The sequence below is a fragment of the Kogia breviceps genome, chromosome 14, assembly GCF_026419965.1.
Source record: "Kogia breviceps isolate mKogBre1 chromosome 14, mKogBre1 haplotype 1, whole genome shotgun sequence".
Lineage (NCBI taxonomy): Eukaryota > Metazoa > Chordata > Mammalia > Artiodactyla > Physeteridae > Kogia > Kogia breviceps.
In genome coordinates, this window is record NC_081323.1 from 1,211,843 (window position 1) to 1,232,670 (window position 20,828).

The 20,828-nt window shown below is 57.8% G+C and overlaps 1 long non-coding RNA gene across 1 annotated transcript in view; it reads right to left on the reverse strand.

Moving 5' to 3' along the window:
• Nucleotides 1-862: 862 nt before the first annotated feature.
• Nucleotides 863-20,828, reverse strand: part of LOC136792514 (uncharacterized) — a 55,499-nt gene continuing 35,533 nt past the window's right edge. Inside the window, exons 2-3 of the long non-coding RNA XR_010836411.1 lie at nucleotides 5,685-5,789; nucleotides 863-4,283 (exon numbers count right to left, since the gene is read on the reverse strand). This is a non-coding gene — a long non-coding RNA (uncharacterized lncRNA). The remainder of the gene's footprint in view (nucleotides 4,284-5,684; nucleotides 5,790-20,828) is intronic.

The window sequence follows — 20,828 nt, forward strand, 5'->3', positions numbered from 1 at the left end:
CGGGGCCGGAGCAGGGAGGAGGGGGCGCGAGACCCGACGGGGCGAAGGGAGGAGGGGCGGGGGCTGGGACGCCCCTCCATCCCCCAGGTCGCCGCCGCACGGGCGCCGGCGCGCGCCTTCGCTGACTAATCCCTCCCAACCCCAGGAGACCCCGATCTCCGAGCTACAGGCTGGGAAACCGAGAGCCGAGCGGTGAAGTGTGCTTCCCAGGCCGCGCGACTACTCAGTTTCGAACTGACTCGGAATTGAAGCAGGGCGTGTAGGGCCGAGACCTTGGGAGAGGACGTGGGAGGGAGGGAGTTTCCCGCACTACCCCTTCGGCAAGGCCACCTGTGGCCAGGTGGGGGCCGGGGCAGAGGCGCAGGAGTGGTCTGGACCCAGGTCCGGGCTGGGACGCCCACCTGGGAGCAGCCGCTCTGGTGGGCCCAGGCGCCCATGGGAGTTGGGGGTGCGGGTCTGGGGACGTGCCCTGGGCGCATGGTGAGGCCAGCACCTTCCCCTGGGGAATCCACTGTTTTCCATCTGTTGCCCTTTCAGTAAAACCATCCTCTTTTGACGTCAGCGCTGATGTCAGGAGAGGGGGAGGCACCAGACACACTGCCCTCAACAGGGGGGCCTGTTTGAATCCTCCCAACATTCCTGCTGTGTGACCTTGAACACAGTGCTTAGTTCCTCTGAGCCTCAGTCTCCTCACCTGTGAAAGGGGAGTGACGATGGCGCTTCCTTAAAGGGCTGTTGAAAATATTGAATGAAATAAAACAGGGCCAGAGGTTGGCCTAGGTAAGGGCTCATAAGAGCTGCCAAGAGGTGACATATCAATAGCTGATCACAATAATACTCCACAATGTTTCCTTTTTATTTTCCTTAAAATCAATTTATTTTAAAAAGAAGCCTACAAAAGTCAACCGTGTGTGTGTGTGTGTGTGTGTGTGTGTGTGTGTATTTGAATCCTGAGATAAGTTGGGTAAGGGAGCAATGACCAGTGTGACCTCAGCCGGGTAAAGCCCCTGGAACCACAAAGGAGATGCAAGAGGCTGGCCTCTTCCTGTGCGGGGGCGGGGAGTCAGAGCCAGAGAAGGAGGTGCTGGGGCTTATGGGACAATGTCCCGTTCACACAGTTAATTGTGAAATGCTCTTCCTTCAGTGCTGGGCTTTTGCCCACTCACATCGGGTCCTGTGAGTCCCTGGTGATGTCTGCAGGGCTCCCGGCCGCCTCCACGCCTCCACTCCTGGAAGCTGGGGTGAGGTCCAGTTACTCCTAGAAGACTGGTCTCTGCTCCTGGCACTGCCCTTTAAGAGTAAAAAACCAGGGCTTCCCTGGTGGCGCAGTGGTTGAGAGTCTGCCTGCCGATGCGGGGGACACGGGTTCGTGCCCCGGTCCGGGAGGATCCCACGGCCCGTGAGCCGTGGCCACTGAGCCCGTGCGTCCAGAGCCTGTGCTCCGCAACAGGAGAGGCCACAGCAGTGAGAGGCCCGCGTACCAGAAAAAAAAGAGTGAAAAACCAGCAACTGTTGTTCCTGGATGGAGAAGTTCCCTCCAAGAGGATGAGGAACTGCTGGGGAGTTGGCTGCTCTGCCTGGCAGAGGAGGCTGCTGGGAGTGGACGGGTGCCCCCTCGAAGATTTCCCCATGAGGACAGGGAATTGAGCTGCCTTGCAGACCTGGGCTCAGTGTGGAAACTGCTGGGAGCAGCATTTCCCAGGAGAGCCGAATGGAGATGCCTTTTGTAGGTAGTGAGCTCCCCATCACGGGAGGTGTGCAAGAAGAACTGGCCGATCCTCTGATGCTGATGCTGTGAAAGCATTTCAAATGTCAGAAGCAGGATCAGACTTGGTGTTTCCAAACTTCATTTTGGATTTTATTCCTTGAAACCATTATTTACACTTTTTTTTCCCTCTGAACAATTTATGTATTTTACTAAAAGAGTGAGTTTCGTTTTAAAAAGGTAAATCTGTGTCATTACCATAGAGAGGTTACCATAAAAAATAGATAAAAGAGAAAGTGGTATTTGATTTTAGCCATATACTGCTGCCTGCTAGGGGCCCCTGAGCCTTAGACCTGCTCTTTCCTTGTTTGTAAAGGGACACTGGTGAGTGTCAGACAGGTGCTGGAGATGGGCTGTCACTGACAAGACGTTTTCTTGGATGTGACCGGCACAGAGGAACGAGAGGGTGGAAGGAGCCAGCTCCCTTTGGGGCATTGCCTCCATTGCCCAAAGGCCACAGAGGCCCTCATCCGCCCTGAGGGGAAACACTGGCCCCCAGGCCCCCCAGGAGCCTTGTCTTGTTGGACCGTGTCTGCACCAGGGACCCTCCCACAGGACTCGGCTACAGGCACAATTTGAAAGGTAAATCAGGAACAAACGTTTCAGGTGTATTAATGCAAAACGCAGATCTCTGGTGCTCAAGGCAAACCCTGAGCTCAAGGCACCTTGAAGGACCCGGGGAACACCTGTGTGCCCTGGGACCACGCGCTGTGCAGCCTGCCACGGGGGCAGCCCCGGATGTCAAGGGGTCCAAGATCTAGCTCAGACCCTGGCCACCAGCACTGCGCGGTCGGGAGACTCTGTCCTCGCCTTGGAGGAGCTAGGAGGCGTGGGAGGAGGCCCAAGAGGTCACCCGCAGAGCACAGCAGCCTTTGAGAACAAGGGCAGCCTGATAAAGTGTTCTGGAACGTTCTGAACTCGGTGAGTTCTATCCGGTGAGTTCTATCCCGGTGGGACTTTGTCTGCAGAGGAAGTCATTCAAAGGGAAAGAAAGCGCGAACCCAGGTCCCTCTGGCTCCCCTCTGCTACCTTTCCCCGCAGCTCTAGGGGGCTCAGAACAGGCGCTTCACATTTTTATGGTCAATCATTGTCCTCTGGCATAGTGTTTGGAGCACCTCCCCCCACCCACCCCGAGAACCAAAATGGAGGAGCTGCTGCGGACACACCCCCTCTCTCCATGGACTTCAACTGGCTCTATGGACATCTCACTTTGGGGAAAGTGTGTCTCCTCTTAGCTGGCGCGCTTTATTTGAAGAACACTTAAAATCCTATGTTCACTTCTATTTTGGTGAATTTTGCGTATGTATCAGTGGTGTCACTCGAAACTGCCAGTTTCCTTCCTTTTTTGCCTTCCCAAGATGTCCATTTCCACCTAATGACAACTGACACCACACCTCAGATGAAAACGTGTTGAACAAAGTCGGCTGATTTCACGGTTTCCGCATGAGAAAGGATTTTGCTGAAGGTTAAGGAGGTCAGGCTTGGTTACAGACAGCTGGCTGTGTGAGCTGTTGTGATCTTCGGCCAGGTGAAGATGATTATTCAGTGCAGTCTAGGTGTGGGCTGACGGCTGGCTTAACCAAAGAAGAGAATCATGAGGTCAGAGTGGTCCCAGGAAGAGACTCAGCCCAGAGACGTCCAAACTTCCTGGAAGGCAGAGCTTCATGGGGGCTTAAGCTTGTCAGGTGAGAGGAGGGCATGGGCCACTGGGAGGGTCTTTGGTAGCAAGAGTCTACGGATGGTCAAACCATTTTCTGTCCTCCAAGTTGTAATTCCACCCTAGGCGGGGAGAGCCCCTTTGGAGCAGAGCCTAAGGCTCTGGACTCTGCATGGCTGCCTGCTGACCTTTCCCTGGGTCACTTTATCAGCTTTCCGCACCTCTCACAGCGCTCAGTGCCGTGCTGGACGTGCACAGGCCCTCCCCTCGAGCTGCCACCATCATGGCAGGATCTCCGTGTTCCAACAGCACTGCCTTGCTAACCTCTGATGTGAACTGAGATGTCGGCCTCGCGGGGCTGGGACACCGTCCAGCTCGGTGCAAACGCCTGCTGGCTGGGCCAGGCAAATTGTGAAGGGCCGACTCGGGGCCAGGGACCTCCCCACCGTTCCTCACTCTTTGTGTCTCCCCAGCGAGGCGAATCTCGGAGTTTCAAGTCCATCTTTGTCTTTTGTAGAGTATCTGCGGCCTTTGAAGGCAGCCGCTGGGGAATCTGATTCCCCTGCACAGGTCCCGGGCATTCTCCCAAAACGCTGGTGGATGGATGGGGGAGGCTCTCCCTGGGATTACAGATTCGCAGATAAATCACACGGAGTAACACGCGTTTACCGTCCCAGCCCAGGCTGCCCTTCTGGAGGCGGTGATGGGAGCTTTGGGCCCAGGAGAACAGAGACCCTCATTCACAAGCACTTACTTGGATCCGGCTTATTCCGCCCATGATAACTCGGGCGTCTGGGCAGGCAGATGCGGGCGGTGTCATGTTCTCTTTAGAAGCCACCAGCTGGAAATTGCTCAGAGAGCCTGGAGACAGAGATTAGGTTTTGAGTAGAAAAAGATGGAGTCTGGACTTCCCCGCCCTCCCTTAGAGCCCTGAGCCCTAAGGACACCATCTGAGGACACCTGGGGCACCCTAAGTTCCAGGAAAGGCAGACAGCAGAGTGAGGAGAAGCCCCCCCCTCCATGCTGGGGGCTCCACGGCACAGGTGTTGCCGTAAGTGCGGGAAGGGATGTGCCGGGTCCCCCGGCGCCCGCAGAGCCCAACACTGTCCAGACCCAGAGCCTTGGCTGCCCAGAATTTCCCTATAAAAATCATTTGAGGGCTTCCCTGGTGGCGCGGTGGTTGAGAGTCCGCCTGCCGATGCGGGGGACGCGGGTTCGCGCCCCGGTCCGGGAAGATTCCACGTGCTGCGGAGGGGCTGGGCCCGTGCGCGTCCGGAGCCTGCACTCCGCAACGGGAGAGGCCACAATGGTGAGAGGCCCGCGTACCGCAAAAAAAAATAAAAAATCATTTGAATTTCATTGTGGACCCACTTGTGCGGTATTTCTGCATCCGGTTCCATAAAGAGGCAAGTGTCTTTGCCAGGCGGAGGGCATGGGAACGGCCCAGGCCTGCCCAGTGCCCGCCCTGCCGGCATGAGGGTGGAGGTGGGCTCAGAAGGTCCACCCGGTGGAGACTTCACATTCCGGAAGGGCCCCACTTCAGGTGAGTCACTACATTAGCTTCAAGCACAGCTATGTATGCATCGCGGGGTCCATCATGGCAGAGAGACGCCCGCCAAAGCTCCCGCCTGTAATGCACAATGTTATTCAATCCTATAATTGCCTCGTGACTAGGAAGATTATATCGCATCGAGGTTGCTTTTGTGTTAAAGACAATAAACGCAGACCTTCAAATTATGAACAACTATTTGCCGCACTGCTTGGGCCTTTCTTCGTGTTTTATTTGGGTGGGAATCTCAGCAAACCATGCTACTGAGACCCCGCCCTTGGCATCTTCACCCCCAAGCTGCTACCTCCCCAGGAGCAAGTGCCCTGCTACTCATGACAACCAGCAGAAAAGAGCATCAGACCGTGGAAGGGAGGGACAGACCCAGGCCGCCGCGAGGCAGGGGCCTCTGCTTCTCCAGTGGAGCTGGGGTGCACGGTCCTGCTCTCGGCCTCCGGATTCCCCCGTGCCCCTCCTGCCCCGTCCTTCCCTCGTTCAGTGGCCTTGTCCCGTGTCCCCCACTGGCCTGGTGCTGGAGCTCACGCCCCCCTGCCTGGCTCCTGGCTCCCTGCCCAGCCTGCCCCACCACCCCACTTAACCCTCACCCTAACCCTCATCCTCCCAATGCTCGGCCTGCCGTGTCCACTCCAGCCAGGACCTTCCTCTCGCCAAGGTACCCTGCAGGTCGTCCCCCACCCCCGTGACTTGGCACTTACAGTGTTCTTGAAAGCTTCCTCCTTTGTTGACTATGCAAATCTCTATCCCGCCTCCTCCAGGAAGTCCTCCAGAACCACTTGTCCTCTCTTCTCTCTTCTTCACCCCTGGAAGCCAATGTATTGCTGGGCTCTGTAGTTCTGTAAAGAGGCCCCCAGTGTCCCTTCTGCTCAGGATGGCTTTATCAGGGTCCCAGAACTGTGACCTGGGATGGCCCCTTCCTGCCGACCACACTCACTGAGTCACCAGGACTGGCCGAGCCAGGGCGGAGTGGCCTGAGCCCTTGACCCACCTTCCTCCCCCACCCAGGACTTTTTTGACCTCCAGAGGGGCAGCCAAGGCCAGATATCCTGGTTGGCCCTGCTCCAAACTGCTGACAGGTGCCCAGGCCTGAGAGCCCCTCCCCTGGAAAATGACAGAGAAATTCCCATCTGAGAAGCCAAGCTCCGGGGGCTGCAATGACAAGGATGTAGCTGCTGCTGCTGCCCTGGGGCAGTTCCCGGGGTGGGGTGGGGGGCTGGGAGTTTGCTGGGAGGGAGACGCCACCTCTGGGGGCGCTGCCACCCAGGTCCTGACAAGTGCGTGTGTTGTGGCCTTGATGCTGGTGTTGACATGGCTCTGGGGAAGCCGGAAAGGAGGGCCAAGTGTGGCTCCAGGCCGGCGGGGGTGGCAAGGCTGCACGTGGGGCCGGGAGAGCCAGGCGGGCGCTGTGGACGCAGGCACGGGCACTGCCAGCCCTGGGCGGGCGGGGTCTGACTCCTCGGAGGGCCTGGGGTTTGTGAGGAGACAGAGCCGCTGCATCTAGACGAAAGATGGGACTGGTCAGGCCTGCAGCCGGGAGAAGGGTGTGTGGGTCCCCGGCTGGCCGTCTCCAAGCCCCTGGGGCCTGGCCAAGGCCACTGGAAGGGCTACTGGGGGCATCAGGAGAGAGCGCCCAGGGGCGTACAAGAGGGGTGCCCCCTGGTTCCCGAGATTCCTTCCAGGGAGGTGTCTGCTGTCTTTGGGGCCCAGGAAGCCTGGCAGCCACCTGGACCCCATCCAGCTTGTACCAGCTTGCTCCGACCTGAACAGGCCAGTCAGTGGGCGAGGTGGGTTCAAGTGAGTTCTCAGGGAGAGTGAAAGACATCTAAACCCACTTAGTGGTGAGGAAATCTTTCCAAAACTCTCCACGATTGTGTGGCCCGTGGCCAGCGCCCTGCAGAGGAAGTGGGCCCTTTCCCACTTGGGAGAGCTCTCATTTTCTCATTCCAGGGTAGAAACGCGATTTTCTGGCTCACTGAGAGGCCTGAATGTTCTATTAAACCCCAGGAACACGCAGACCCAGAGGGGATTTGAAGAACCGGCTCAATTTCCGGGTCCCAGATGACTTGATCACCGCAGGAAGTGGGGTGGCTGGTGGCTCCGCGGGGCCGGAGGGTGCCCGTGTGTGCAGGCCCCGCGAGGCGTCTCCAGGGCTCTGCGCCGCCTGCCCAGGCACCCCCGCGGCCCGCCCGCCTTCCCCGCCCCGTGGCTCCACCCTCGCCCCGGCTGGGGCCAGGCCTGTCCGATGCCCTCTGCAGCCACACCTCTCACTCCCAGAGACCCTTCCAGACGCCCCTGGCTGGGCCAGCAGCCCCCCTGAGGTCACCTCTGAACCTGGGCACCTTGGTGACCGTGGCTGGGTCCCCACATCCTCCTCCTGTGCAGAACCCACCCCCACGCCGCCCCTGCTGCTCTGGGCTGCATCCAGCCCCGAAGGCCCCGCCAGGCCCCGCCCATCACCCGCCAGCCCCAAACCCCTCACGTGCTTTCCCCTGAGGCCCCCCTGCAGCGGCACCTCCTGGGAACTCGTCTCCCCGCCCTCCAAGGCCTCACCAGCCTGGTAGCCTTTGTCATTCCTCTCTGTGCCCTTGGCCTCAGAGCGGGCGCCGCCGTGGCTCAGGCCAGCTTCTTGCCTCTGTCCACGTGCCCCAAACCTGTGTCCCCACCAGGTGTCCTCCCGCTTCTCCTCGCGGAGGCCTGTGGTCCTGCGAGGTGTCCACGTGGGTCTCTTCAGTGGTCCCCCAGATGCGGTCCTGGCCCGGGACCCCCTCCTCGGACCCCGACTGGCTCAGGGAATCTGCTCAAGAGAGAGCCCGAGTCCCCTCTGCCCACACCCAGGCTTCGTTCGCTTTTCCTGTCCCCCGTTCTGCCCCTGGCCCATCACCTCTGCTTGCCGCTGTCCCCATGGGTCCCCTGGCCAGATCCGTGTGCCTCTGTGCAGCGCTTGCGTCCGGGATTCGGCTCAGGGGCTGTGCTGGCCACCAGTGCAGACAGGCCGCTGCATTTCATCAAGAATATCGACCAGCCTCTCTTCCGCCCGCTGTCCCAGCCCTGGCCTCCCCAGTGTCCAACTGCCAGGGCTCCCCAGAGACCCCAGACCCCTGGACCAGGATGTCCCACCCCCCTCATCAGGCCACTTCCATTTGCTCCGTCCCCAGCCCCGCTGACCTCCCGCCCCCGCCAGGCTTTATTCTCCCCTTGGCTCTCTGTGTGTCTCTGTCTCTATCCCTCTTGTTTGTCTCGCTCTCTGCCTCCTGTTTGTCCCAGGCGTCTTATTTATTGCAAGATCGACGTTATAACAACGGTAAAGGATATTTTTAAAGGAGAACCGTTCACTCATGGTTCCGCACGCACACAGCGGCCGCGTTCCTGTGTCCACGACCCCTCTAGTCCTGGCTGGTGACGGCCACTCTCGCATCACACGGCTTGAGAGACACCCCCTCCTGACACTGTGTCCACATTTCCCCATCGCTCCGTCCCTGTCACTAGTGTGGTCCCGTCCTCATGCTGATGGCCACGCCCTGGCGTGGACACGGGGCTGGGGCCCTTCTCCATGCTTGGCCTCCATGGGGGCCACTTGGGCTCTGTGTTTCGCTCTGTTCCTCGTCTCGGGGACGTCTCTGCGGTCCCTGAGGAGCAGGCACAGGCGACTCCAGAGAGGACTGGTGGCTGTGGTTACCTGCCTCCACTTTGGGGGGAATGACCTGGCAGAGCCGCTAAAACACAGACTGCACGTAACCCCGCCAAGCTCGTGCAGACGGCCCGGCGCCCGTCGGCAGGGGGGCAGAGGGTGAGTGATGGGAGAGCAAGGTCCTTGCTACTGGAGGACGTCTGTGCCGCGCTGTTGCCTCGGAGCGAGGTACCCGGGAGCTGCACCCCTGCGGCCTGGCACCTGTTTTAGCAAAAAGTGGGGGAGGGCACCCACTGTCCACCCTGGGGGCTGTGGGTGTGGGTGCTGACTTCCTAGACACCCCTAACCTGGTCCACTGGGGGTGCAGGGCTGGGTCCTCAGTGGGCTCCAGGCACCCCCAGCCCAGCACACGGGAAGCAGCGAGAGAAGGGACCTTGGTGGAGAGCCGGGCCCAGGACACCACACTCTCGAGGGCAGAGTTATTTCCCCACCACAGCACCGGCTTCCTGGGTGGCCTCCTGCACCCAGCAGTCACCACTCAGCACCGCCCACTCACGCCTGTCCTGAGCCGGTCCATCGGCGGGCGGCTGGGCGTCTCCCAGCGTGGTCCCCGGTCCACACACCACCCACCGAGGGGGGGGCTGTACAACCACCTTCGAGCGCTTGGTCCTCAAACCTGCAGCTCCTCTCCCTCCCCCCCTCCCTCCTCCCTCCTCCCTCCTCCCTCCCTTGCCCAGCGGTGTCACTGTCCAGCACATCACTAGGCCCTGCCCCACGTGTGATCTTTGCCCCTTTGCTTCTCCCTTTCCACCCCTACCTTGTTCCTGTTCCGGCCTCTGCATCTCCTACAGCCAGTACGCGTTCTGCCATCTCTCCGGCTGCAATCCAGGCTCCACTCGTGCCCCTTTAAATCCCCTTCCAGCATCCCAGACCCGGAACCTGCAGAGAAGGTGCCCCCAGCCCACTCTACCCCCTGTGGGGCACCCTTACTGCTTTTGGGTGGGTGGCGGTATAACTCCCAGGAGAGGGGGCTGCCCCGGCAGCCTGGCAGCCCAGACCAAGAGACCCAGAGAATGGTTTTGGGGAGAAGATCAAGCTGATGGGCTGGGAGCTGCAGCTTTCAGGGTCAGAGACCAGAAAGGCTGGCCGCCTGCCCCCAGGTGTGCTGGGCCCGGGCTGAACACCCTCCTGGACTCAGCCGTTGATGGGGAAGCTCCCTTCTCCCGACTGCTCCCCATGCGCTGGGCTGGGGGTGCCTGGCCCCACTGGGGACCCAGCCCTCGCGAGGAGCCACCCCTCCCTGGGCAAGCCATCCTCTCCCCCTGGAAGGTCCCCTCTGCCCCCCACACCAGCCTTGCTCCTCCTCAGAGTTGTAGCTGCTCTGATTCAGTCTTTGTTTCGTGCTCTCATCCTTTCCGTGTTTGCAAGTGACACGGGAGCCCGGCTCCTGCGCGGGCTGGGGCCACTGGGGGAGGCCAGGGGTAGCTAGGACCTCAATTTCCAACGAATTTATGTCAGCATTTCTCAAGAGCACACCAACCCCATCCTCTACCCGCTGGGGGCTTTTCAAAAAGTCCGCCTGCATGCATTGCTGGTGGGAATGTAAAATGGTGCAGCCTCCGTGGAAAACCGTCTGGCTATTGCGCAAAAAAAAAAAAAAAAAAAAAAAAAACAACCCTAAAAACAGAATGACCGTGTGATCCTGCAATTCTACTTCTGGGTTTATTGTCCCCAAGAGAACTGAAAGCAGGGACTTGAAAAGATGTTTGCACACCCATGTTCAAAGCAGCATTATTCACAGCTGCCAAGAGATGGAAGCGAACTAAGTGCCCGCTGATCGGTGAAGAATAAACAAAATGTGCCTATCGCACAACGGAATAGAATTCAGGCTTCAGGAGCCCGTGTGGGGCAGCTGTGCTAGGTGGGGTTCCAGATGGCAGGCTCCACGCTTGGCTGAGCGAGGTGGGGGCTGCCCAGCCTGCTTAACTCACCCACGAGTGACAAGTGACTCATAGCCGGTCGCCTCAGTTCAGGGAATTGGAAAAACCCCGAGTGTTTAATAAATATTTTCCTCATCACCTTCATTAATTATGTCTCTACATGGCCTGGGAGGTGTTCATTTCCTTCTGTCCAGGCCTCGCTCACAGTGACAGAAGCACTGTCTGGGGGTGTCCTTGCCTCCTGGGTTCCACTTCTAGGGAGATTCCCCCTTGCTTTGTAGGCAAACTATGGTGATGACAATGGTGGTGATGGTGGTGATGGTGATGATGGTGGTGAGGATGGTGATGATGGTGATGATGGTGATGATGGTGATGATGGTGGTGACGGTGATGGTGAGGATGGTGATGACGGTGATGATGGTGATGACGGTGATGACGGTGATGAGGTGATGATGGTGGTGATGGTGATGGTGGTGATTATGATGATGGTGGTGACGGTGATGATGGAGAAGACGGTGATGGTGGTGACAGAGATGTATGGAGGTCCTCCTATACCAACCCTCCTCCCAGCACATGGTAAAGAGCTTGGACTTTATCTGGAGAATGATGGTGAGCCATTGAGATGTTTTCACTGCTTTGTGACATGATTCTAAGTGTGTTCTTGGGGGATGTCATGGTATGGAGTCAGACTAGTGGGTGCAGGGGACCAGAAGGAACACAAGGAGGTCAGGCAAGAGGTGAGGGGGGCAGGAGGGGTGACGAGAAGGCAGCAGATTCGAGAGATGTATTGCAGGTATAGCCCAGGACTAGCTCTTGGAGCAGATGTGACGGGTAAGGGAGAGAGTCAACCGTGAGATGTGGAGGTGGGGAGAGCAGATCTGGACCAAAGTTTCCCAATGCGGCTGCTCAGAGACACCTGTTGGACACCCAGGGTCAGCAGCTGGACACACTGCTCTGGGTTTCAGGGTCAGGCCTGGATGCAAGCAATGGGACTTCATCTGTAGAAATTAGGTGGTACTTATGTGGAGCTTGGGGACCCCGGGGTGGAGGTTGGCAGGGAGGAGCCTGGGAAGGAGCGGCCAACAGAGGAGAGGGCCGTGGAGAGGAGGAGGGGGCATCGGCTCCTCCCCCGTCACCCTGACAGCTGCCAGCAGCACCCAAGGAGCCCAAGTGAAGGCTGCTGACCTCTCCCCAGGTGTCCTTCTACCCGGAGATCCCTGCTCCCTGGTCTGAGGTCTCGGCGGGCCCCGAGTTATCTGGAGCAAGGAGGGGAGGGCACACAGCAAAGGCCAGGCTGCAGGGAGGAGGGCGGCCTGCTGTTCACTGAGTCACCTGTCACCCCCATCCTCCCCTGGGCTCCTCACCCTCAGCCCCTTGCCCTGGACTCAGGTCTGAGTGGCCCCCCAGCCCCGGCACATCCCAAACTGGGCTCAGCTGCTTCACTGTGCAAAGCCCTGGGGGCGTGGGGCGTGGGGACCAGGCCTGGGGGCAGCAAGGGTCCTGCCCGCAAAGCTCTGCCCGCCTCCTGCAGCTGAGGTGGCGCTGGGGCCTGTGGTCGCTCCCATTTCACGGAGACCCACCTGTCTGCCTTCTGATTTCTGGGGTCTCCTGCCTGGATCGCCCACGGCTGTGCCCTTCCTGTCCTCGACACTGCTTTCCCAGGCGGCCACACCCTTGGCAGGATAGGCTCAACAAGGAAATCGATCCTGGCAGCTGGCGCCGCGGGGTCAGGAAGGCAGCCGCAGGGAGGGCTTTTCCGTGTGCTGCTTTGTTCTGTCTCATTTGGAACAACATGAAGTTACAAACCAAAGGGTGGAAAATAGTGGGAATTTCACTGTGCTTGGCAGCGGAGCAGACTTCTTATGAGGGTGACGGTCCCGATGAGCTTGGACTCCACCCTGACGATGCCCCGCTCTGCCTGCCGCGTGGGGCTGCGGGTTCCAACCCTTACAGCGCTTTCTCGGCTTCTGTTCTGCTTCACAGGCAGTTGCCTGCAAATGGGGAGACACTTTATGATGAAAACCGAGCTCATAAGATGGGGATTTGCATTTAAGTTTTCTTCGCCCTCATTTCTGGGGAGGAAAGCAAAGGCGGGGGGTCTCCACACAGCTGATTCCGGAAGCACGTGCCCGGGCTCCAGCGACCTGCGTGGACTCCATGGGATTCTATTCCAACCAATCTGTAACTTTCCGTGGCCAACAGGGACTCGGGGACGTGGGGACGTGGGGACACAGTCTGTGTCATCCCCACCTGTCCCTGGCAGACGCTCGAGGGTGGAGAGAGCACGGCCCCGCTGGAAGCAAGGAGATGTGATGCCCGCTTCCTCTGTCTAGATGGAGGCCTCGTTCTGTCCTTTCATGCAAGTGCCGGCTTTATCTGGTCTTGCTGGTGAAACTGGCAGAAGTGTGGTTTGGACGGGCATTTCCCTTTTCTTTTTTCTTTTTCCCCTTTTTTCTGATAGTGACATATTTAGATAATAATAAAGACCTCCCCTTAAAGATACCCAAATACAGAATTGCAGAAGTTGCTTAGTAGAGGGGGCTCTGTTAGCGGCACTTCTGGGGCTGAGCATGGTTCAGAGGTGCATCGGTCAACAGATCCTGATCTGCTGCCGTAACGAGCAGGCCCAAGGTCCAGGGGCTCCGTCCCAGGTGGCCCCAGAAGGGCCAGTGCAGGCGCCCAGGTTGTCAGGGGAGGAGGAGGGGCAGGTGACTCTCACACCTGAGTCCCGAGGGCTCCCACCTGAACCTCATTTTCCACGGGGGCCTCCACCCCCGGTGCGGGGAGGCGACCTCCTGCCACGTGCCCTGAGGCCAGAGAAGGACTTCCGGACAGGGGCGCGGCCCGACACTTGACTTCCTTCCTGTTTGGGTCTGATCCAGGGGTCATCTCAGGGGAGCTGGCAGAGCTCAGGCACCCGCCCCGCCATCTGCACGGTGAGGGGGAGGAACCGGAGTCCGCGGACCCTCCCTTCTCCCCCAGACGCTCCCACCAAACGGGAACAGGAGCCAGATACTTCTGTGGCCTCTCTCCCACCTTCGGCCCGGTCCTGAACCTCCTCCCTGGGACAGATCTATACCCGACAAGGCTGCTCACACGAGGCCAGAGATGCACGGGATTTGAAAAGTGGGGGGGCGGTGCCCAGGCTGCCTCCGCCCCCCCCCGCCCCCGCCCCGCGCCTCGTCTTGCTGAGTCACATCCCGCTCCCCTCCCGCTCAGGGCGGTTGTGACTTCTGGTCGGTCAGAAATGTTTCTGGTTGAGCTGTCAGTGGCTGACTGTCCTTCCTGCCCCTTGAGAGGAAAGTTTCAGCTCTGGAAAATTACCAGGCCAGGAAGCTAGGGAGGTTTCTGCCCTGGGGCAGTTTGAGAGAAAAATTTCCCCACGGTCTCAGACTGCAAGGAGAGACACTGGCTCCTGGCAACCTTTATTAGAACCACTTTCCCGATCCTCTGGCAGCAGGAAAGCTGTGTTCCAGACGGTCCTCGTGGACACAAGCCAGTCTGTGTCAGAGAAGCGGCTCAGCCGTTTGGAACAGGTGCAAACCCTAAGCTGTGAGTTCAGACACGTGGACTCCTTCTGGAAAGCATGGCAAACCCAGAGACTGCCTGAAATGACTCGTGTGTGCACAAGAGTCTGGGCCCTCCCCCACCCTCCCTGGGCAAACTCCTTTCCAAAGCACCTAGAAGCCAGGTAAATATGGAAAGTGGGTTAAGTACCAGCTAAATCATTAGAGCAGAAAACATAATTGCCAACCAGCCTACTTAAGGCTGCAAGTCCCGGGGTGGGGGGCAGGTCTAGGGCCCACTGAGCTCCCTAAGCGCACAGGTGATGCCGTTCCGGTCTGTAGATGCCACTGATCTGAATATTTGTGTCACCCCTCTCCCTCCTCTCTGATCGAGGAGGGAACGTGACCCCGTCTGATCTCCCTCTGTCCCTGGTTGGGGCACCTGTCCCCACTGTGTGGGTGTCACACCAGCACACACAGGTAAACCCCCTCAGTCCCAGAGAAGGTTCCTAAACGCTCCAGGGGAGAAGCCGCTGGGAAGTTACACACAGCTCCGCTCGGGTCCGTCCGGGGCCACATAAAACTTGATGGATGGAAACAGGGCAAACAGGGCAGCCGGCCCTAACCCTATAGGCACGTGATATGCCCGCATGACGACATCAACCCTTCCGGGTTCCTCCGCGATCCTGTGCCCGGGAGGCCGGTGCACAGGCTGCATCGTGGGCCTCGGTCTGTCCATCTGTGCAGTGGGGGAGCCAGCAGGGCTGTAGGAGCTCCGGAGACAAGGCCACAAGCTGCCCAGAGCGGCGTGAGCATCGATCGGGCTGGCCCTGGGGTGGCCATCCCTTCACGAGCCCATATTTCAGAAGCACGGATTAGACTGTCCCTTTCCTGCCTAAAGCGTCCACGGCTCCTGGCACCCAGCTCCTCCCCGGGAGGTGGTGAGTCTCGGCTGCTGTGACAGATCACCGAGCCGGCTGGGAGCAGCACGCAGACAGCACCTTGCAGCTCTGGGGCCAGAGTCCCGGGTCCCCTGGGTGCGGTGTCCGCAGGATGGAGCTCCTGGAGGCTTTCTCTCCCGTTCCAGCCCTCAGAGGCGCCACGCCCCATGGCTCATGGCCCTTTCCTCGCATCGACCCAACCTCTGCTTCTGTCGCTGCGTCTCCTCTGGCTCTGACCCTCCGGCCTCCCTCCTCTTGGGACGCTGGAGACCCGTGGGCCACCCAGACCACCAGGCTCATCTTCCATCTCACGGTTCATATACCCCTTTGCCAGGTAAGGTAACATATTCGCAGATTCGGGGGTTAGGACGCGGGTGCTGTTGGGGCCAAGAGGCACCCTCCCTCCACTGGTCAGCTTGCTGTCCTTCCTCCCTCTTTGGGCCTGCTCCCAGGGGCTTTCAAGCCCTCAGCCTGGCCATCCTTCTCACTCTGGGGTCTCGGCTGGTGTCCCTTCTTTCTGCCAGGGTGGGGCTGGCCCCCCAGGGTCACCTGCTAGTGCCCGGTCCCTGTGGTTTTTCTGCTGTCGGTGCTGTGCTGGCAGGGGACGCGTCTGCTACCGTCCCACCTTGTTCGTCCCTCAGAACACCGATAACATCATCTCACGGCTGCTAACCCAGGTGGGCTGCCTGAAGGTGGGGGCTGGAGACATGGCCTCTGAAACCTAGTCCCACGCAGCAGCCACGGAGCTCTTTATTCTGATTTTAAGTTAAATTTTAAAATTTAAACTGATACCCATGCAGTTTCTGAAAACTTTTATGTTTGAAGCAACTTAAGTAAATGAGAGTCCTTTTCTGACCATAAATTTTATGAAATTTAAGTATAAGCAACGATTTCTGATAAAGATTTATAAGGTTCTGAATTTAGATGTGCTGTAAACATAAAACATACACGGGATTTTGAAGACTCACCAGAAAAAAAGGGAAAGTAAAATATCTCATTAATAATTCCTTATGTTGATTATTTGTTGAAATGATAATTTGGGGGCTATTTAGGGTTAAATTAAAAGATATTATTAAAATTACTCTTACCTGTTTCATGGAAAATTACAAATATGGTTCTATTATGTTTTTATTGAACTGTGATGGTCTAGATGCACAAAAGTTTAAAAGACAAAACCTGAAAGTTTAATGCACCACCTAGTGGCAACTTTGGGGGCTGTGAGCATCTCTGCAGGGTGGCGGGAATGTGTGTGTGTGTGTGTGTGTGTGTGTGTGTGTGTGTGTGTGTCTGTGTGTCTGTGCGTGTGTGTGTCTGTGGGCCTCTGTGTGTCTGTGTGTGTCAGTGTTTCTATATGTCTGTGTGTGTGTGTCTCTGTGTGTGTGTGTCTGTGTCTCTGTGCATCTGTGTGTGTGTGCGTGTGTGTCTGTGTCTGTGTGTCTGTCTCTGTGTGTCTATGTGTGTCTCTGTGTGTGTGTGTCTCTGTGTGTGTGTGTGTCTGTGTCTCTGTGCATCTGTGTGTGTGTGTGCGTGTGTGTGCGTGTGTGTCTGTGTATCTGTGTGTCTGTGTGTCTGTCTCTGTGTGTGTGCGGCGCAGGGCCCAGCGCCAGCCACACAGGGATGCGAAGCCCGCGGTCTCTGCCCCCAGAGGGCCAGTCTGGGCCACAGCCCCCAGCACGGCGGGCAGAGTAGACGCCCCACGGACCCCTCCTTTGCGGAGGGCGGCCCAGCTCACCAGCTGGGGCCCAGGGGACAGATTGGTCTCCATCCAGAAACAGGGCTCAGCGCTGGACTCCCAGGACGGTGGTCCAGGCCGGAAGCTTCCTCTTCTGAGAGCCGCACAGCCGCATCACACAGAGGCTCTTGGGGCCTGAGGGGCGTCCCAGCCCCCAGCCCCTGCGTGTCAGGGGAGGCAGGTCCCTGACCCAAATCTGGGTGACAGGTGATTCCCCTGCAGGGTGGCAGACCTCGCGTGGGGTGTTTCCAGGGAAGGGCTGGGCTTCGCTGGTTGCTAGCTGCTCTTGGGCTGCCGTCTCGTTACCCTCCCATCAAGGCCACTTCCTGGGGCTCTGCGGTCCCAGAATTGCTCAGCACCTGCTTCCCCACCGCCCCACCCCCGTGCTCAGGAAGTGGAGGCCCCATGGGGGGCACTCGCCGTAGGCAGCCGCGGTGGAGACGTTGACAAGTTGGAACTCTTTCTTTGGGAAACTCTCCAGCCTCCCGCAGGACCACGAGTGCCCCGGGCGGGCCTGGGGGACGTGTCGGTAGGGAGCTGACCTGAGCCCGGACTGGGAAGGGGGCCACCAACCCCTCGGGCTCCCGGGTGGCTCTGGCTGGATACCAGACCGGGGGAGGGGTCTGGCAGCCCTGGCCGTGAGGGGTCGATGCTGGGATGGGGAGGGGGGCGCAGTGGCCCGACCCATCGGGCTCCAGCAGGGAGTCTGTGTAGCCCAGGCCCTGTTTTCTCAGCGTCCAGGGCTGGACACTGCCAGGGCTGGCGGCAAAGCCAGCCTGAGGCAAGAAGCAGGGGAGCTCGGTGGCAAGCGGGCTGGGGCCGCAGGACCCCCCTAGAGCCGGGCCGCGGTGAGGGCTGGCCCATGCCCACCGCAGGACGTCCGTCCTCCTGGCCTGGGTCTGCCGGGGTGGCCGTGGCTCTTTCCCCGGGATGCCCAGCCCGCCATCCTGTGTCCCCCTCGAGGTCACCCGCCACGCAAAAGCCGGGAGGTGCCCGTCGGCCTTTCCCGCGGCCGCGCCAGGAGGTGGATAAGAGGGAAGGCGGTCTGGCAGCCGCTTCTCCCGGTGCCGTCCTGGGGTGGCAGGCACGATGAAAGCCCGCTGGGCCTGGGCGGTAGCTGCTTACGAGGCCGCAGAGGGCTGGACGCCCCCCGGCTGGCCCCCCGCACCTGCGTTTCCTCCCTGTGTCCTTCCTTTGTGTTTCGATCTTGCCCCTCACGCAGCGCCGCCCTGGGACGCGGGTCTGAGAAGGCCGATGATGCGGGAAGGCGATAGGTCAGCCGGCTGCCGTCGGGGGACCCTGGAGCCACCAAGAACACAGGCAGGCCCACCATTGTACTTTCTGTCTATGGATTCGACTCCTCTGGGGACCTCCTATAAGTGGCTTGCTTCACGTAGCGTCACGCCCTCGCGGTTCATCCATGTTGACGCCGGCGTCGGGATTCCCTTCCTTTCTAAGGCTGAATAATATTCCATTGCATGGACCACGTTTTGTTTGTCAATATTCATCCATCGATGGACATCCGGGTTGTTTCTGTCTTTCGGTGATTGTGAATAATGCTGTTACGAAGATGGGTGGGCAAATATCTTTTCAAGACCCTGCTTTCATTCCTTCAGGTAAATACCCAGAAGCAGAGCTGCTGGATAAGATGGTAATGCTTTTTTGTTTATTCATTTGGTTGGTTGGTTGGTTGGTTGCACCAGCTCCTTAGTTGCAGCTCGCCGGCTCTCCAGTTGTGGCATGCGAACTCTTAGTTGTGGCATGCGTGTGGGATCTAGTTCCCTGACCAGGGATCAAACCCGGGCCCCCTGCACTGGGAGGGCGGAGTCCCAACCACTGTGCCACCAGGGAAGTCCCATCAGACCGTAATTCTATGCTTGCTTTTTTGAGGAACTGCCATCCTGTTTTCCAGCTTTCCTATCTTTTACCTTAAGTGGAATCTTTCAGTACGTATGTGTGTGTGGCTTCTTTCATGTGACGTTACGTTCATAAGATTCATCTCGGTTGTCACGTATAGTGGCAGACTGTTTCTCCGCACTGCTTTATTGTGTGCCATTGTACAGACACACAGCAATTTATCCATTAACTGGCTCATGGACACTAGGCTGTCTCCAGTTTGGGGCTGTTACGAATGGTGTCGCCTGCCTATCATAGCCCGTGCCTGGGGAGACCTGTGCAGAGCTGTTGGGTCCAGGGTATGCATGTGCCTCAACTGGATTTTTTTTTAATAAATTTATTTATTTTATTTATTTATTTTTGGCTGCATTGGGTCTTTGTTGCTGCGCGCGGGCTTTCTCTAGTTGCAGCAAGAGGGGGCTGCTCTTCGTCGCGGTGCGCGGGCTTCTCACTGCGGTGGCTTCTCTTGTTGGGGAGCACGGGCTCTAGGCGTGCGGGCTTCAGTCGTTGCGGCGCGTGGGCTCAGTAGTTGTGGTACTTGGGCCCTAAAGCACGCGGGCTTCAGTAGTTGCAGTGCGTGGGCTCAATAGTTGCGGCGCACGGGCTTCAGTAGTTGTGGCACGGGGGCTCAGTAGCTGTGGCTCGCGGGCTCTAGAGCGCGGGCTCAGCCGCTCCGCGGCACATGGGATCTTCCCAGGCCGGGGCTCGAACCCGTGTCCCCTGCATCGGCAGGCGGATTCTCAACCCCTGCGCCACCAGGGAAGCCCTTAACTGCCTTTTCGAAAGCCTTAGCCATGCAAAATTCCCTGGAAAGGAGTTGTGTTGTGCTTAACATAGCAAGGTTGACGGTCGCCACACGTATTTCTCAAATACTTCCAAAGTGGATTCTAACCCTGTGACAACCCCTCTGTAGGGGAGACGCTAGCATTCCCCAGCGTCTCGGGTCAGGATCAGCCCTGAGGTGAGGTGGCTTTGCCCAGATCCCCCTGCGGGTGAGCGGGGAGCTGGAATGCAGATCCCGCGGCACTGGTGCCCGGGGCGCACACGGCCTTTATTCACCTCTGAAAGGCTGGTGCTCGTCTTCCTCTCCACCGCTCACATCACCTTTTAGAAATTCAGTTTTAATTGCAGAGAAAATATTATGACAGTAGGCCTGCCCCGGGCCGCCTGCTGCCTCCCCCTCTCTTGTTACCGTAATTGACTTGCTCGATACCCCTGACGGGAGGGTGCCTGCCTTCCTTGTCTGAGTTTGCCGGTCTCGGGCAAGCGCGTGCCTCTTGGCGTTATGATTCTAAATAACTCAATTGGAAGTGATTTCTAGAACAAAATCCTTGGGAACAGAAAGATAAGATTAGTCAGCTGGGTAGCTAGGAAACTGATCCACTTGTCTTGTCATTTCTTCTGATCTGTAGCAAGAAAATTCAAGAAGGTCCTTGTGGTCACGTGAGAGCCATGACCAGTATCCACATGCCCTTGACCGCCTGTTTATTTACTCACTCCTTTCTTATAAAATAGCACACACGTGATGCCGGCCGTGTGTTGTAACCCTCTTTACTCCACTTAGCAGTGTATAATGGATAACATTCTGTGCCCATAAATATTCTTCTACAGCTTTCTCGGGGGCTACATCCTGTTCTACCATAATTTATCTAACTTATGTAGATTGTTTCCAGCTTTGGGGATTATGTGTAATGACTATTCTTGCCTGCGAATCTTCAGGCAGAAACTTATTTCCTTAAGACATAGTTCCACGGATTTTACTGGAATTTTAGTCCATCTCTGCACCCTTCAAAAACGACATGCCAATTTATACTCCTACTGGCAGGGCATGAGGATGTCTTTCCTCTGTTCTTTGGCCAGTGTCTGCTTTAAAACTTAAACCATTATTTGCCAGTTTGCCAGAAGACAAACGGACTCTCATCAGTGCTTTCATTGCATTTCTTTGATTCAGGCGAAGTCAAGTATTTGTCATGAGCTGATCAGAGCAGTTTGTGAGATGCCTGTTCAAGTCTTTTGCCCATTTTCTGTGGAAGTGCTTGTCCTTCAGAAACGGACCGCTTTTCCAGAACGTTATTAGCCATTTGTCTGTAACACGGATTGAAGCACTTACTCCCGGTTTGCCATTTGCTTTTAATTTTGGTTTATGGTATCTTTTACCATACAGACACTTTAAATTTTCATGTAGCCAAATATATCACT